This window comes from Narcine bancroftii, chromosome 2, assembly GCF_036971445.1.
Source record: "Narcine bancroftii isolate sNarBan1 chromosome 2, sNarBan1.hap1, whole genome shotgun sequence".
Classification (NCBI taxonomy): domain Eukaryota; kingdom Metazoa; phylum Chordata; class Chondrichthyes; order Torpediniformes; family Narcinidae; genus Narcine; species Narcine bancroftii.
The window spans coordinates 48862311-48881658 of NC_091470.1; the positions used below are offsets into that span (position 1 = coordinate 48862311).

General features: G+C 46.6%; 1 protein-coding gene across 7 annotated transcripts in view; it reads left to right on the forward strand.

Annotated features, from left to right (window-relative positions):
* Positions 1-14671: 14671 nt before the first annotated feature.
* The window catches only part of LOC138753515 (formin-like), a 395939-nt gene continuing 391262 nt past the window's right edge, over positions 14672-19348 (forward strand). For 4 of the 7 annotated variants that reach the window (XM_069916624.1, XM_069916627.1, XM_069916625.1 and 1 more), the window contains exon 1: positions 14673-14834. The gene's annotated coding sequence lies outside the window, so the exon portion shown is untranslated. Of the gene's footprint in view, positions 14835-19348 lie in introns of all 7 variants that reach the window. The other 3 variants (XM_069916622.1, XM_069916621.1, XM_069916623.1) reach the window with 2 other exon arrangements.

Here is a 19348-nt window from a genome sequence, read left to right on the forward strand (position 1 = left end):
TCAAGGAAGTAGAGATGCTTTAATATCACGTGCTTCTGGGGTTTTTCTTTAATTTCTTTTCTTTCCCCTATCTTTTTTTTGTTTTAAGCCTGCCTGTTTATATATGTAGTATGTTATATTAGGAGAATTGGGGTGAGTGGGAAGGAGGGAGGGGATGCTGGATGGACATGTGCTTTAATTTTGGTGTCTAATGGCAAGGAAATTGTCTTTTATTAGTATTAATATTAATGGAATTCAGAATCCGATAAAGAGAAAAAGGTTATTAATGTATATGAAAATACTAATGTAGTTGTGGCTTTTTACAAGAAACTCATTTAACTGAAATAGAACATGCAAAACTAAAGAGAGAGAGTGGGTAGGAAGGATATTGTCTTCTTCATTTAATTCTAAAGCTAGAGGGGTAGCGATATTAATACATAGAAGTTTACCAATTGAAATATTGGATGTATTTATTGATAAGGTGGGGAGATTTTTATTGGTAAATTTTAAAATTTATTCTGAATATTGGACTTTGATGAATATATATGCACCAAATATAGACGATGGAAACTTTATACAAGATGTTTTTATGCAATTAGCTAATGCAAAGGGGAAAATAATTATGGGAGGATATTTTAATTTAAGTTTGATTCAGAGTTGGACGATCAGGTGGGATTATGGTTAAAAACAAGGTAGTTAAAACAGTGTTTATGAATTAAACTTGTCGACAGTTGAAGAAAAATGCACCCTAATATTAGAGATTATTCATTTTATTCCTTTAGAGATAAGACATATTCACATATAGATATGTTTTTAATCTCCTCTCAACTGCAAGAAAGAGTTCAAAATATTGAATATCAGCCAAGAATATTGTCTGATTGTTCACCTTTGATTATGTCAATTTTATGGGAGGAAGAGCAAAATACAAGTGAGAGATGGAGGTTTAATACTGCATTGTTTAAAAAGCAAGATTTTTGTGATTTTATAAATAGCAGATATACGCTTATCTTTGTGAGGTTTTTCAGTTGGTTGTTTTTCCAGACTCTTTTGTGTAGTTTTCCAAAGGTGCTATTTGCCTTGGCGAGTCTGTTGTCTATCTCGTTGTCGATCCTTGCATCTGATGAAATACCCACACTCCTGTTCGGCTCCAAATCATGGGTCCTCTATCAGCATCACCTACGGCTCCTAGAACGCTTCCACCAGCGTTGTCTCCGCTCCATCCTCAACATTCATTGGAGCTACTTCATCCCTAACATCGAAGTACTTGAGATGGCAGAGGCCGACAGCATCGAATCCACGCTGTTGAAGATCCAACTGCGCTGGGTAGGTCACGTCTCCAGAATGGAGGACCATCGCCTTCCCAAGATCGTGTTATATGGCGAGCTCTCCACTGGCCATCGTGTCAGAGGTGCACCAAAGGAGAGGTACAAGGACTGCCTAAAGAAATCTCTTGTTGCCTGCCACATTGACCACCGCCAGTGGGCTGATATCGCCTCAAAACGTGCATCTTGGCGCCTCACAGTTCGGCGGGCAGCAACCTCCTTTGAAGAAGACCGCAGAGCCCACCTCACTGACAAAAGACAAAGGAGGAAAAACCCAACACCCAACCCCAACCAACAAATTTTCCCCTGCAACCGTGTCTGCCTGTCCCGCATCGGACTTGTCAGCCACAAACGAGCCTGCATCTCGTCTGCGAAGCCAAGCCAAAGAAGAAAGAAAAGAAATAGCAGATAAATTTTTTTTAGAGATTATCGAATATTCTGTAACTAATAAGTTTGTGGTTTGGGATTCTATGAAGACTTATTTAAGAGGACAAATAATAAGTTATACAGCTAAGGTTAAAAAAGAATATATGTCTGAAGTTAATCGTTTGGAAAATGAAACAATAAAGATGGAAAAAGATTTACAAAAATCAAATAAATGATGAGAAATGAAGAGTATTGGATATTTTAAAAAATTGAAATTTAATACAATATAAACATATAGAGGGGGGAGAGATACAAGGCGAACCTGACAAAAGTATTATGAGTTGGGAGATAGAGTGTATAAAGTTTTAGCATGTCAATTGAAGACTGAACAATTATCGAGAACAATAATAGCCATAAAAGATTCAGGCCATCTTACATAAAACACAGGGCATTAATGATGCTTTTAATGAAATTTTATAAGAAATTATACCAAACGGAATCTTTGAAGAATATGGATAAAATAGATGAATATATGTCAAAAATTATTTTGCCACAATTAAAGAGCAGACTGAATTAACAAATCCTTTTACAGTTACAGAAATATATGACATATTGAGCTTTACCAAATAATAAAGCTCCAGGGGAAGTTCGTTTCTCTCCAGAGTTTTATAAAGAATTTAAAGAGTTATTGATTCCTATATTTATGGAATTGTTAGATCAAATGGAAGATCTTTGTGATTTGCCTGAGTCATTTAAAACTGCATTGATAACAGTTATTCCTAAAAAAGGGAAGGATTCTTTGCTTCCATCTTCATATAGGCCAATTTAATTATTGAATACAGATTATAAAATTTTGTCTAAATTAATAGCTAATTGATAAATTGATTAATGTGGACCAAACTGGTTTTTAATCAAGAATAGAAGATCAGCTGACAATATTGTTAGATTTTAAAGTTTGTTAAATGTGGCACGAAAAGAAAAATACCATCAGTAGCTCTGGCTTTAGATGCAGAAAAAGCACTTGACAGATTAGAATGGGACTATTTATTTAAAGTATTGAAGGTTTTTGGAATTCCAATAAATTTTATAAATTGGATAAGAGCCTTATATAATATAGGCTAGAGAAATTACAAATAGACAAATATCTTAATTTTTTTTATTGGAAAGATCATCTAAACAAGGTAGTCCATTATCTCTTTTTTAATTTGCACTGGCTATAGAGCCTTTAGCACAGGTGATTAGAAGAGGTAATGGAATTGAGGGTTTTTAAGATAAATGATAAAGAATATAAAATTAGCCTTTTTGCTGATGATATAATACTACATCTTAAAAGTCATTAAATAAAGTAAATGTCCGATTGGCAGAGTATGGGTTAATATCAGGTTATAAAGTAAATATTGATAAAAGTGAAATGACGCCAATGACTGAGACAGATTACACTCAAGAAAATGACAAAATGTAAATGGCAGAGGAGGCAGTTAAATATCTAGGAATGAATATTGATAAGAATTTAAAAAAATTATTTAAATTAATTTATACACCTCTATTGAAGAAAATTAAAGAAGATTTAATTAGATGGAAGGATTTGCCAATTTCTTTAATACGAATGATAAATTGTGTGAAGATTATATGACTGTGTGTGTATGTGTGTGTGTGTGTGTGTGTGTGTGTGTGTGTGTGTGTGTGTGTGTGTGTGTGTGTGTGTGTGTGTGTGTGTGGTTATATGACTTATGAAAAGACAACATGGGTACAAATTGAAATGAGTAAAACAGGAGAAAATAATTCTGGGCATATTTAGTATAAGTGGCATGAATGATTGTCAAAAGGGAAAATAGGTACACTAATTTGAAACATATACTTAATGTATGGAATGGAATACATGTAGAAAGAGGAATGAAAAATTATCAAATGGCTAGAATGTTATTAAAGCAAAATCCTTTGATTCTTTTATGCTTAATAATGTTTATTTTGACATTTGGTATAATTGTGGAATAAAAAGGATAAAAGATTGTTTTTTGGCTTTTTTTTGACTTTGACCAAATAATGCCATTTTTCTTATTATCAGCTTAAATCATATTTAAAAAGAAAGTTAGGATGAATTTTAGATTACTTGAACAAAGTAATTTTGAATACTTAATAACTGATATATTCATCAAAATATTTATTACTAATATGTATATAAAATTGCAAGAGAAATGCAGAAAAAGGATCTATTTAAATCTAAACTGAGATGGGAAAGAAATTTAAATATACAATATCAAGAAGTATGATCAAAATTATGTTATAAAAGTGTAACTAATACAATTAATATCAGATACCAAATGGTACTATTTAATTTTTTACATCAATTATATTATACTCCAATATAAATTACATGGAATTAATTCAAATTGTTCTGATCAATGTTTTAGGTGGAACTTTTTATACATGCAGTTTGGCAATGTGAAAAATTAGGAAGTTTTGGGAAGATAAGTATTTTATTGGGACGAGTTATGAAGATGCAAGTTTTGAAAGATCCCAAAGTGAGGGAGTGCCCTGCATTTTGGTTGTACATGGAGTGATGTTCCTCTTTATTGCCCAATCTGCATGGAGCTGTCAAAAAGTGCAAGAGATTTTTTAGCATGAGAACGATCATAACAAGATAGCAAGAAAGCAAGACAACTCCAAATCTTGCAGTCTGCACACGTTGGGAACTCTCAAGCCCTTTTAATTTGGCCTAATAATTTTGCAAAGTTACTGCACATTGTTGTAGTATTGGATTCAATTGCTTATTGTCATGTGTACCAATTTACAGTGCAAATCTTTGTCTTGCATGCTATCCAATACAAGTAGTATAAGAATTTTTTTTTTTAAAGTGAGGGCATATTGCTAAAGAGATAAGTACTGAAACAATGCAAGATATCACCCTTGATAAATCAGAGATCCATTCAAGAGCCTGATAACAGCAGGAAGTAAATGCTTCTTCATGTTTAAGCCCATTGTAATTCAGTTGTACACTCTTATTGGTGAACAACCACAAACTCTTATATGATTGTGTTTAAAATGTCCGTGATAGACTACACTATAACAGTGACTACTTTGAAGTCAGACAGAATAGGGGTCTTTGATTGATGGGCTACAGCAAGCTCTCATTCTGGCAATGGCAATGTGTTACCCTCCCATTATATAAAGCAGTTCTTTGAATCCAGGAAGCACTCTGTATAATCTAACTGAAAATATTTTCCATGTTTTCCATCCATCCACACATTGCGGAAGAAGTAGAATTGATAACCTCTGTTCCTTGGAATCCATGTAAGTGGTGGCCTATCCTGGACGCACAGCATCTCCTCACTTATCAGGAACGAGCAACAGTGACTGTACTTACTGAGAAAACTAAGGTGAGTGAGGTTACCAGCCACCATTCTGTCGACTTTCTACAGGAGCTCTATCGAGAGCATCCTGGCTGGATTCATCAGTGTGCTACTGTTGCTGTAGTGCAGAGCATTGGATTGAAGGTCACAGGACCATAAGAGCAGCAGAGAGGATCCTCCCCTCCAATAACTTGATCTATTAGGATCGTTGTCTGACAAGGGCTTGCAAAATCATTAAGGATCCTTACCACACTGCACATAGTATTATCTAGTTATTCTCATTGGGAAATAAATAAATAAGTATCAGAGCCAGAATGAGAAACAGCTTCTTCCACAAGGAGTGAGACTGGTGAACAACTGATGAACTGCTCATACAAATCCCTGAGACTCTATATATGTAGCATATACTGTAAATTGCTTCTAAATATGCTTTATGTCATATAACCATAACCATATAACCATATAACCACTTACAGCACAGAACAGGCCAGTTCGGCCCTACTAGTCCATGCCGTAACAAATCCCCACCCTCCTAGTCCCACTGACCAGCGCCCGGTCCGTACCCCTCCAGTCCTCTCCTATCCATGTAACTATCTAGTCTTTCCTTAAATGTAACCAATGATCCCGCCTTGACCACGTCTGTCGGAAGCTCATTCCACATCCCCACCACCCTTTGCGTAAAGAAATTTCCCCTCATGTTCCCCTTATAATTTTCCCCCTTCAATCTTAAACCATGCCCTCTAGTTTGAATCTCCCCCACTCTTAATTGAAAAAGCCTATCCACGTTTATTCTGTCTGTCCCTTTTAAGATCTTAAGCACCTCTATCGTCCCCTCTCAATCTTTTACGCTCCAGAGAAAAAATCCCCAGTCTGCACAACCTTTTCCTGTAACTCAAACCTTGAAATCCTGTCAACATTCTCGTGAACCTTCTCTGCACTCTCTCTATTTTGTTTATATCTTTCCTATAATTTGGTGACCAAAACTGTACACAGTACTCCAAATTTGGCCTCACCAATGCTTTGTACAAATTAATCATAACCTCCTTACTCTTGAATTCAATACTCCGATTTATGAAGGCCAATATTCAAATGCCTTCTTCACCACACCATCTACCTGAGTATCAGCCCTGAGGGTACTATTTACCACAACTCCTAAATCCCTTTGTTGCTCTGCACATCTCAATAGCCTACCATTTAATACATATGACCTATTTAGATTTGCCTTTCCAAAATTTAACACCTCACACTTATCTGTATTAAATTCCATCAGCCATTTCTCAGCCCACACCTCCAGCCTTCCTAAATCACCTTTTAATCTACAGTAATCTTCCTCACTGTCCACAACACCACCAATCTTTGTATCATCCGCAAACTTGCTTATCCAATTCTCCATCCCTACTTCCAGATCGTTAATATATATATAACAAACAATAGTGGACTGAGGACCGATCCCTGAAGAACTCCACTAGTCACTGGCCTCCAATTGGACAAACAATTTTCTACCACTACTCTCTGACACCTCCCATCCAACCATTGCTGAATCCATTTCACTACCTCCTCATTTATACCTAATGCCTCCACCTTTTTTCCTAACCTCCTGTGGGGAACTTTGTCAAAAGCTTTACTAAAGTCTAAATAGACAACATCCACAGCTTTCCCTTCATCAACCTTTTTTGTAACCCCCCTCGAAAAACTCAATCAGGTTTGTCAAGCATGATCTACCCCTGACAAAACCATGCTGATTACTCCCTAGCAATCCCTGCACCTCCAAATAATTGTAAATACCATCCCTCAGAACACTTTCCATCAACTTGCCCACCACAGACGTCAGACTCACGGGCCTATAATTCCCAGGTTTACATTTAGACCCTTTCTTAAACAGCGGAATCACATGCACCACCCTCCAATCCTTTGGCACTACTCCCGTGGCCAGTGACATCCTAAATATCTCTGTTAATGGCCCCACTATCTGTCCACTAGCCTCCCTGAATGTCCTTGGGAATATTTTGTCTGGTCCCAGAGATTTATCCACCTTTATCTTTTTCAACACAGCCATCACTACCTCTTCGGTTATCCTTATATGCTTAATTACCTCCCCACTATTTTTCTTTACCTCAACTGGTTCAATGTTTTTTTCCCTAGTGAATACCGAGGAAAAGAAATCATTCAAAATTTCCCCCATTTCCTCTGACTTCTCACTCAGCCTACCCTCACTATCTACAAGGGGTCCAATTTTATCCCTCACTAATCTTTTACTTTTAATGTACTTATAGAAACCCTTTGGATTTATTTTTACTCTGTCTGCCAAAGCCTCTTCGTGCCTTTTTTTGGCCTTTCTAATTTCTTTCTTAAGATTCCTTCTACACTCCTTGTACTCCTCCTTCAAATTGTCAGCTCTCTGTTCTTTATACCTCTTGTACACCTCTCTTTTTCTCCTAACCAAATTTCCAATATTCCTCGAAAACCAAGCCTCCCTATGTCTTCCAGCCTTTCCTTTGATCCTCACTGGGACATAACTACTCTGTACCCTCAAAATTTCTTTTTTGAATATCCTCCATTTCTCATTTACACCCTCACCTGAAAATATCCTGTCCCACTCAATACTCCCCAAATCCCTTCTTATTCCTTCGAAATTTGCTCTTCTCCAATCCAGAACCCCAACTTTAGGCCCCTCCTTGCTCCTCCCTAAAACTACCTTAAAACTAACAGAATTATGATCACTAGACCCAATTGGATCTCCAACATTAATGTCTGATACCTGACCTAGCTCATTCCCTAACAGGAAATCCAGTATTACACTGTCCCGAGTCGATTCTTCTACTAATTGATTCAGAAAACAATCTTGAACACATTTAACCAACTCTAGCCCATCCAGCCCTCTAACTGTATGGGTATCCCAATCAATGTGAGGGAAGTTAAAATCTCCCATGATCACTACCTTATGATTCTCACACATATACGTTATCTCTCTACACATTTGTTCCTCTAGTATTCTTGACCCATTTGGTGGTCTGTAATACATCCCTATTAGCACCCTCATGTCTCCTTCACCCCTCAATTCCACCCAAACAGCCTCACTGGATGATCCCTCCAGACCATCTTGCCATCTCACGGCAATAATGTCCTCCTTAACAAGCAGAGCAACTCCTCCCCCTTTTTTACCCCCTGATCTATCACATCTAAAACAAATGTATCCTGTAACGTTAAGTTGCCAGTCCTGCCCCTCTTGTAGCCAGGTCTCACTAATTGCCACAATATCGTGACCCCAAGTATCTGTCCATGCTCTAAGCTTGTCTACCTTGTTCACTATGCTTCTTGCATTAAAATATATGCAATTCAGAGAATGACCCTCACATACATTCTCTTTTCTACCTTCTACCCTAATCTCCATCCTACCTTTGTTATCGTTTTTATTCTTATCTAGGTGGCCATGCTCCCTTGACTCTGCTCTCACACTCTGTTCCCCACCCCCCTGCCAAACTAGTTTAAATCTTCCCCCACAGCTCTAGCAAATCTGCTTGCCAGCACATTGGTCCCCCTCCAGTTCAAGTGGAGTCCGTCCCTTTTGTACAGGTCCGACCTTCCCCAGAAGAGATCCCAATGATCCAGAAATCTTATCCCTTGCCCCCTGCACCATCTCTTTAGCCACGCATTCATCCTCCACATCCTCCTATTTCTACCCTCACTAGCGCGTGGCACGGGCAGCAATCCAGAGATTACTACCTTGGAGGTCCTGTTTTTTAACTTCCTAACTAATTCTACATAATCCTGTTTCAGGACCTCATCCCCACCTCGAGCTAAGTCATTAGCTGTCCTATAAAAATGTTTGCATTTTTTTTTTATATACTGAAGATTGAAGAATGCCATTTCATCCAATTGTACTTTACAATTATTGGATAGTAATAAACTTGAACTATATGACTCAGTGGATTTATGCAGTATCCAGCATAGTTAGATGATTTCTTGTAATTCGTCCCATGGGCTGAGCAATTTCTGGTGCATAAAAAATGTATGGACTCTGAAGACTGCCTCCCTACTTTTCTGAAGAACAAAGATATTTACTTCTTCAGTGAACTATTTCCTGGGCTGAGCTTTCAATCTGCATTTCATCTGGCTCAAATGTGAATCACTCAAGCAAAAGAGTGAAGGAAGATGTTCAAATAAACTGATGTACGCACTGATAGGAAGTGTATTCATCTATTTTTTTTAATGGACTGCAGAAGCTTCAGAGGTGCATGTTGGCCCAATTTATTTCCCCTCAAAAATTGCAGAAACCACATGTGAATGAAAAACTGTACTGTCTTCCCATTGATGGAATTGGTTACGTATGTTTTCATAGAATGGTTCCAATATCTTATTGACTTATTGATTCATAAATAATGAAATCTTTTCATTTATTTAATGTAAAATATACAACCTGATAATGTCAAGTTTCAATTTTATTTTACTAAAAAAAACACATTTGTGATGACTAGTTTTATAGTTTTTTCTACAATTATAAAATCTTATTTGCTCAAATAAAACATGGAGCCATGCAGACCTCTCCTTTCCCTATATCAAGTGCAGAGTTCACCTGGTTTTGGCACACTCATCACTTTATTCGACAGAACAATCTGTGTAATCCAATTACCTTAATAAACATTACCTGTATTCAAATATAAATAGAAGTGGTCATATTTGGTCTCATGGGGAGGGGAGTGGGGGAAAGACAAAAATAAATAAATTTTAAATTCAAACTATCTCTCATGTTAAGAATGGCCTGCTCACTCATCTGCATCATTTCTAATTTTTAATCCCTCCAATAAGAGCAAGTCATGGGATTCCAACAGCTTTAATGATATGCTGAGGAAGAACAGCTGATGGTCAATTTATCAAATTAGAAAGCATTGATCTGTTTTTTCCCCCAATTGGAAAAACTCAATATTTTTTTGATCCAAGCATTACTATGTCTTCAATGAGACAAGCCAATCACTCTATTTTCATTTCTCACGCCTAAAAATAACGTAATTATGCTTTAACATGAAAAAAGAGCTAAATAGCCTGTTCAGATTTGTGCATTATCATTCCGACATGTTTACCTTCTTAGCTGTTAGGACCGAGGTAAGCAGCAATAGAAATTCACCAATAGTATTTTAAAAACAATAATATTTTTTGTTATTTACTATTAATAATATAATACTTCTACTTAACTCTAACTTAATCCCACAATGTGCAAATGTATATATATGTGTGTGAAAAAATCCAAACCATTACAGTTCAGACAATTCTGGAGATGATTTTAAAGTTCATTCTCAGAAATTTTTTGTGTTGAAACTCAGAATCTTTAAAACTGCCATTCAAAAGTTTTCAAACTCTCAAATTCTTTGTAGATCTGTTTTCAGAGAAGTGTTTCTTCATACAATTTTCCACAAATCCCCCTCCCTTGCATGCAGGTTTCAGAATCTGTGTTTCAGGTCATGATTTCACAAACCCAGACAAGGGTTAAATGAAGTGACATTACAAATGGACACGATAGAAATGCCCCCTTTTGACAAAGAGACAGTGAAATGGCTCTTCTTCATTGCCACTGATTTTGTGCATCTCCCATGATGAAGAGAACACAACAGGACCTCTTTCACTAAAGGCTACAGTATTCTCTCCCTTCATATGAAACTGGTACAATATTAAAGATGTCTCCTTGAAGTGTCTTTAATTACATGATATCACTGCTGATTTTGTTTGAAGTTCCTCTCTTCCAAAAGAGAATGAGAAAATACTTTTGTGCCAACTGCTCAGCCAACCAACTTGCGTGCACAGGTGTTTCTCGGAGTAAAAGGCATGGTCTTTAGTTTCAATGGACAATCACATCAGTTTTATGGCTGTTTACAAAGCTTCAACCAAACATGGATTAACGGACATTTTGACTTTCAAAATGGTTTCTGTGTGAAAGTGTCTGCGTGTCCCAGTCCACACACAAAGCCTTTACTAACAAATATAATTTTTTCTAAAGATTAGTAACAACACAATACCATCGCACAGCAAAACCCATATTACTACCATGAAGAACAGAAAATGTCACACTTGATTGTGCAATTTGTCTAGCTATTTATCAGGAAGTTCTCTACAAAATTTAAATGAGTTATTCCTTTCCCATCTCAATGACATTGCAGAAGCCATTATTGCTGCAAAAATTTGCACAACCCCCAATTTAAGACGACACACTGCTTGTTAATTCAAATGGTGAATGCATGAGCAAGTATGGTAAATTAGAGGTCAATTTTCCTGCAACTCCATCTCAAATATGCTAAAGTTCAAAGTGGTGGAAACTCACATCTAAAGGTGGCAAATAGTTATCAAAAGGTGACAAATAGTTATCAAAAGGTTACACACTTTTGGGGGGGGGGGGGGGGTGAGGGGTTTTTTAAAGGTTACATTTTTAAAGTCAATCCAATACCTGATCTCCTTTGTTCTTCTTGCCATATCAAACAGTTGTCTTTCCTTGTACCTCCTTTGGTTGGGATGATAAACACGTTTTGAATGTTTCATGGTCTCCACCTCCTAACCAGCAATTTCGGGGACAACGTGATGAAATGCCATCGGAGTTTCATCAATTAGTCTACAAATGTAAATAAACATGCATTCGATTGTCACAAACTCAGTCATCAATCTCAACAAGTCTCCCCCCCCCTCCGCCTCCCCCCCCTCCGCTCCCCCCCCTCCGCCTCCCCCCCCTCCGCCTCCCCCCCCCCTCCGCCTCCCCCCCCCTCCGCCTCCCCCCGCCCTCCGCCTCCCCCCCCCTCCGCCTCCCCCCCCTCCGCCTCCCCCCCCCTCCGCCCCCCCCTCCCTCCCCCCCCCCTCCGCCTCCCCCCCCCTCCGCCTCCCCCCCCTCCGCCTCCCCCCCTCCGCCTCCCCCTCCCCTCCCCCCCCTCCGCCTCCCCCCCCTCCGCCTCCCCCCCCCTCCGCCTCCCCCCCCCTCCGCCTCCCCCCCCCCTCCGCCTCCCCCCCCCTCCGCCTCCCCCCCCCTCCGCCTCCCCCCCCCTCCGCCTCCCCCCCCCTCCGCCTCCCCCCCTCGCCTCCCCCCCCTCCGCCTCCCCCCCCCCGTCCGCCTCCCCCCCCCTCCGCCTCCCCCCCCTCCGCCTCCCCCCCCCTCCGCCTCCCCCCCCCTCCGCCTCCCCCCCCCCTCCGCCTCCCCCCCCCCTCCGCCTCCCCCCCCTCCGCCTCCCCCCCCCTCCGCCTCCCCCCCCTCCGTCCTCCCCCCCCCTCCGCCTCCCCCCCCCTCCGCCTCCCCCCCCCTCCGCCTCCCCCCTCCGCCTCCCCCCCCCTCCGCCTCCCCCCCCCTCCGCCTCCCCCCCCCTCCGCCTCCCCCCCCCTCCGCCTCCCCCCCCCTCCGCCTCCCCCCCCCCCTCCGCCTCCCCCCCCCTCCGCCTCCCCCCCCCTCCGCCTCCCCCCCCTCCGCCTCCCCCCCCCCTCCGCCTCCCCCCCCTCCGCCTCCCCCCCCCTCCGCCTCCCCCCCCCTCCGCCTCCCCCCCCCCTCCGCCTCCCCCCCCCCCTCCGCCTCCCCCCCCCTCCGCCTCCCCCCCCCTCCGCCTCCCCCCCCCTCCGCCTCCCCCCCCCTCCGCCTCCCCCCCCCTCCGCCTCCCCCCCCCTCCGCCTCCCCCCCCCTCCGCCTCCCCCCCCCTCCGCCTCCCCCCCCCTCCGCCTCCCCCCCCCTCCGCCTCCCCCCCCTCCGCCTCCCCCCCCCTCCGCCTCCCCCCCCCTCCGCCTCCCCCCCCCTCCGCCTCCCCCCCCTCCGCCTCCCCCCCTCGCCTCCCCCCCCCTCCGCCTCCCCCCCCCTCCGCCTCCCCCCCCCTCCGCCTCCCCCCCCCTCCGCCTCCCCCCCCCCTCCGCCTCCCCCCCCCTCCGCCTCCCCCCCCCTCCGCCTCCCCCCCCCTCCGCCTCCCCCCCCCTCCGCCTCCCCCCCCTCCGCCTCCCCCCCCTCCGCCTCCCCCCCCCTCCGCCTCCCCCCCCCTCCGCCTCCCCCCCCCCTCCGCCTCCCCCCCCCCTCCGCCTCCCCCCCCCTCCGCCTCCCCCCCCCTCCGCCTCCCCCCCCCTCCGCCTCCCCCCCCCTCCGCCTCCCCCCCCCTCCGCCTCCCCCCCCCTCCGCCTCCCCCCCCTCCGCCTCCCCCCCCTCCGCCTCCCCCCCCCCCTCCGCCTCCCCCCCCCCTCCGCCTCCCCCCCCCTCCGCCTCCCCCCCCCTCCGCCTCCCCCCCTCCGCCTCCCCCCCCTCCGCCTCCCCCCCCCTCCGCCTCCCCCCCCCTCCGCCTCCCCCCCCCTCCGCCTCCCCCCCTCCGCCTCCCCCCCCCTCCGCCTCCCCCCCCCTCCGCCTCCCCCCCCCTCCGCCTCCCCCCCCCTCCGCCTCCCCCCCCCTCCCCGCCTCCCCCCCCTCCGCCTCCCCCCCCTCCGCCTCCCCCCCCCTCCGCCTCCCCCCCCTCCGCCTCCCCCCCCCTCCGCCTCCCCCCCCCTCCGCCTCCCCCCCCCCTCCGCCTCCCCCCCCTCCGCCTCCCCCCCCTCGCCTCCCCCCCTCCGCCTCCCCCCCCCTCCGCCTCCCCCCCCCCTCCGCCTCCCCCCCCCCTCCGCCTCCCCCCCCCTCCGCCTCCCCCCCCCTCCGCCTCCCCCCCTCCGCCTCCCCCCCCTCCGCCTCCCCCCCCCTCCGCCTCCCCCCCCCTCCGCCTCCCCCCCCCTCCGCCTCCCCCCCCTCCGCCTCCCCCCCTCCGCCTCCCCCCCCTCCGCCTCCCCCCCCCTCCGCCTCCCCCCCCTCCGCCTCCCCCCCCCTCCGCCTCCCCCCCCCTCCGCCTCCCCCCCCTCCGCCTCCCCCCCCCTCCGCCTCCCCCCCCCTCCGCCTCCCCCCCCCCTCCGCCTCCCCCCCCTCCGCCTCCCCCCCCTCCGCCTCCCCCCCCCCTCCGCCTCCCCCCCCCTCCGCCTCCCCCCCCCCCTCCGCCTCCCCCCCCCCTCCGCCTCCCCCCCTCCGCCTCCCCCCCCCCTCCGCCTCCCCCCCCTCCGCCTCCCCCCCTCCGCCTCCCCCCCCTCCGCCTCCCCCCCCTCCGCCTCCCCCCCTCCGCCTCCCCCCCCTCCGCCTCCCCCCCCTCCGCCTCTCTCCCCCCCCCCTCTCCCCTCCCTCTGGGTAGAGATTTCGAAATATCTTTATTTAGAGGAGGGGCGGGAAGGTTGATATTCAACACGTGGCACCTATTCCATTAAATTGCTCTGGGTCTCCAGCTCTTCTCAATTTGCGCTATTGTGTTTGGCGATAAATTACCGAACTTTTTGAAATTGCAAATAAATAAAAAGGCGCGCTACTTTATTGGCAGATTTTTACGACTTCTGCAGTTAAATATTTTAAATTTAATCACTCGAAGGTTGTGAAATGTTTATCCCCTCCCAAGTCTACTTGATAAAACAGCACAGTTGGGAACTGCACTCCAGATGTGAGAAGTTGTTGAAGAAAACTACTCCGGACACATGCATTTTGTCGGATTGAAATGCGTCCCCTTTCGCTCCGGTTCAGCGCCCTGCTCTATAAATAACCAGTGAGATTAACTCACGCGCGTTGTCGGTTCGCCAGGGCGGGTCTCAGCCCCGGCTGCCATTGTGATAGGTCCGATGCGTCTGCAAAGACGCGCGTGTGTGGCTGCACTTCCCGTCAGTCACTCTCCTCGACCCAGCACAGCTGCTGCTGTCACGAAACCGATTGCGCGGCGGGGGGGGGGGAGGAGAGAAATGCTGTTGACGAGGTCATAACATCTCGGGCCAGCTCAAGTAAACCACTGTGGATCATCACATCTTGTCCATCATATACCAGGTAAATGGATTATCAACCGTAGCTGGTTCTGAATCAAGGTTTTTCAGCGTGTAATAAACAGGCGTTTTATGTAACTAATGAAATCAAATGAATTAAGTTCAATTTCCCGATAATCTTGCTGTGGAATATATGGATTAACCCTTTCGTGGGTTAATTTTTTTGTGTGCAGTTGTGCAAATAAACATTGGGTTAATAATATGGAAACAATATTCCCGAGGAGTTATTTAACTTGTTACCTTATGATTTTTATATTGTTAAATTGTCCTATCTTTAAACATGGTTTATTTATCAAATGGGTGACTCCAGTGTGACATTAATTACCAATGGAGTAGGAATTCTAGGGTGGAGGGTTTTTTTTTTGGAATATAGTAAACAGTGTTTTTGACCTTTCTTGCCATACTCTTTCAAGGTTCATGAAGCAAAATAAATCTACTCCCTAAGATGCAGCATTAATTCTCACTGGCTACCAAAAGTTTTATCCTATAACTAAATTTCTTTTAGATTGGAAAATAATTCAAATGGAAATGTAAATAGTAATACAATTGCTAAGTAATTATTTTGATATGTCCCACATGCTTATATTGATAAATGATTGGTATTTAAATAGTAGATGATATTACATATTGTAATCATCTAATTATGGTACCTAATGGTCAGAGTTGCTGGAATAAGCCATCTCACAGCCTGGTACAGTAGTTTGCTGAATTTATAGATGCACATTTGTCTTTAAATTGATCTCTATATAAATTGCTGAAAAATCTGAGTAGATCGTGGACTAAAGGAGGATGAATTAGTGGATAAACTTTGTGAAAGCAAAATGAAAAGAAAGATTAAATTATGAGGCAGGAAGTGAAAGTAAGAACAACAAATGAATTGTAAGTTTAAAATGTTCTATAACTTTTCACTCTGAAGAATTGATCGGTTTCTTGGCAAGGAAGTTGAAATGCTGCACATTAGCAATTATAATAGATCCCTCAAGGTTGCAGCACAAGTGGATAGAATAATGACAAGGGTATACAGTGTGCTGGCCTTTCATTAATTTGGGGATTGAGTTTGAGAACCATGAGGAAATATTGGAGGTTTATACAACTCAGGTTAGACACATGTGAAGTGTTGCATTCAGTCTGGTCCTCATTAGAGAAGTATGTACATACTTTAGAAAGAGTGCAGAAGAGACCTACAAGGATGTTGCCTGGATTGGATAACATGTCCTATAGAGCAGGTTAATAGAGCTGGGGATTTCCTCTTTGAAGGATGAGCAATGAGTTAAAAGAGATATACAGGATTATGAGGAGCATAAATCAGGTGGACAACCAGTACCTTTTTCCCTGATAGGACCAATCTATACAAGGTGAGTGAAGGAAAGTTTAGGGGAGATGTCAGCGGTACATCTTTTTGAAACACACTGGTGAGTGTCTGGAATATTTTGGCAGGGGTGGCAGCTACATCTACAATAGGGACATTCACAAGACTCTTCGATAGGCATATGGTTCCAAGAAAAGTAAAGGTTATGGATGTGAGCTAGGGAAGGAGCATTTTGTCATGGGGCAGGTTGGCACAACATTGGGCCAAAGCCCCTGTTATATTCTGTAATTATGATAGAAATTTGTATGATAATTGACAGATGTATTTCTATATGATACTTAGTGAACAATTAATGTGCAAAAGTAGCAACGACACTGAAATCAAACCATTTAAGCAGATCTTGTATTTGCAAACATCATTAAGAGTAGCATACATTCTTTGCAAGAAATTGTGGCAATTTACTATCATATTTCTTGTAAACTACCAGTGAACTTGAGATTGAATAACCCAACATGCATCTTGAATGCTGTTGAATAACCCAGCGTGTATCTTGGATGCTGTTGAATAACCCAACATGCATCTTGGATGCTGTTGAATAACCCAGCATGATTCTGGATGCTGTTGAATAACCCAGCATGATTCTTGGATGCTGTTGAATAACACAGCATGCATCTTGGATGCTGTTGAATAACCCAGCATGCATCTTGGATGCTGTTGAATAACCCAGCATGCATCTTGGATGCCGTTTGAATAACCCAGCATGCATCTTGGATGCCGTTGAATAACCCAGCATGCATCTTGGATGCCGTTGAATAACACAGCATGCTTCTTGGATGCCGGTGAATAACACAGCATGCAGCTTGGGTGCCGTCGAATAGCCCAGCATGCAGCTTGGATGCCGTCGAATAGCCCAGCATGCAGCTTGGATGCCGTCGAATAGCCCAGCATGCAGCTTGGATGCCGTCGAATAGCCCAGCATGCAGTCTTGGATGCCGTCGAATAGCCCAGCATGCAGCTTGGATGCCGTCGAATAGCCCAGCATGCAGCTTGGGTGCCGTCGAATAGCCCAGCATGCAGCTTGGGTGCCGTCGAATAGCCCAGCATGCAGCTTGGGTGCCGTCGAATAGCCCAGCATGCAGCTTGGGTGCCGTCGAATAGCCCAGCATGCAGCTTGGTGCCGTCGAATAGCCCAGCATGCAGCTTGGGTGCCGTCGAATAGCCCAGCATGCAGCTTGGTGCCGTCGAATAGCCCCAGCATGCAGCTTGGGTGCCGTCGAATAGCCCAGCATGCAGCTTGGGTGCCGTCGAATAGCCCAGCATGCAGCTTGGTGCGTCGAATAGCCCAGCATGCGCTTGGGTGCCGTCGAATAGCCCAGCATGCAGCTTGGGTGCCGTCGAATAGCCCAGCATGCAGCTTGGGTGCCGTCGAATAGCCCAGCATGCAGCTTGGGTGCCGTCGAATAGCCCAGCATGCAGCTTGGGTGCCGTCGAATAGCCCAGCATGCAGCTTGGGTGCCGTCGAATAGCCCAGCATGCAGCTTGGGTGCCGTCGAATAGCCCAGCATGCAGCTTGGGTGCCGTCGAATAGCCCAGCATGCAGCTTGGGTGCCGTCGAATAGCCCAGCATGCAGCTTGGGTGCCGTCGAATAGCCCAGCATGCAGCTTGGGTGCCGGTCGAATAGCCCAGCATGCAGCTTGGGTGCCGTCGAATAGCCAGCATGCAGCTTGGGTGCCGTCGAATAGCCAGCATGCAGCTTGGGTGCCGTCGAATAGCCAGCATGCAGCTTGGGTGCCGTCGAATAGCCCAGCATGCAGCTTGGGTGCCGTCGAATAGCCCAGCATGCAGCTTGGGTGCCGTCGAATAGCCCAGCATGCAGCTTGGGTGCCGTCGAATAGCCCAGCATGCAGCTTGGGTGCCGTCGAATAGCCCAGCATGCAGCTTGGGTGCCGTCGAATAGCCCAGCATGCAGCTTGGGTGCCGTCGAATAGCCCCCAGCATGCAGCTTGGGTGCCGTCGAATAGCCCAGCATGCAGCTTGGGTGCCGTCGAATAGCCCAGCATGCAGCTTGGGTGCCGTCGAATAGCCCAGCATGCAGCTTGGGTGCCGTCGAATAGCCCAGCATGCAGCTTGGGGTGCCGTCGAATAGCCCAGCATGCAGCTTGGGTAATGCAGCTTGGGTGCCGTCGAATAGCCCAGCATGCAGCTTGGGTGCCGTCGAATAGCCCAGCATGCAGCTTGGGTGCCGTCGAATAGCCCAGCATGCAGCTTGGGTGCCGTCGAATAGCCCAGCATGCAGCTTGGGTGCCGTCGAATAGCCCAGCATGCAGCTTGGGTGCCGTCGAATAGCCCAGCATGCAGCTTGGGTGCCGTCGAATAGCCCAGCATGCAGCTTGGGTGCCGTCGAATAGCCCAGCATGCAGCTTGGGTGCCGTCGAATAGCCCAGCATGCAGCTTGGGTGCCGTCGAATAGCCCAGCATGCAGCTTGGGTGCCGTCGAATAGCCCAGCATGCAGCTTGGGTGCCGTCGAATAGCCCAGCATGCAGCTTGGGTGCCGTCGAATAGCCCAGCATGCAGCTTGGGTGCCGTCGAATAGCCCAGCATGCAGCTTGGGTGCCGTCGAATAGCCCAGCATGCAGCTTGGGTGCCGTCGAATAGCCCAGCATGCAGCTTGGGTGCCGTCGAATAGCCCAGCATGCAGCTTGGGTGCCGTCGAATAGCCCAGCATGCAGCTTGGGTGCCGTCGAATAGCCCAGCATGCAGCTTGGGTGCCGTCGAACAGCCCAGCATGCAGCTTGGGTGCCGTCGAACAGCCCAGCATGCAGCTTGGGTGCCGTCGAACAGCCCAGCATGCAGCTTGGGTGCCGTCGAACAGCCCAGCATGCAGCTTGGGTGCCGTCGAACAGCCCAGCATGCAGCTTGGGTGCCGTCGAACAGCCCAGCATGCAGCTTGGGTGCCGTCGAACAGCCCAGCATGCAGCTTGGGTGCCGTCGAACAGCCCAGCATGCAGCTTGGGTGCCGTCGAACAGCCCAGCATGCAGCTTGGGTGCCGTCGAACAGCCCAGCATGCAGCTTGGGTGCCGTCGAACAGCCCAGCATGCAGCTTGGGTGCCGTCGAACAGCCCAGCATGCAGCTTGGGTGCCGTCGAACAGCCCAGCATGCAGCTTGGGTGCCGTCGAACAGCCCAGCATGCAGCTTGGGTGCCGTC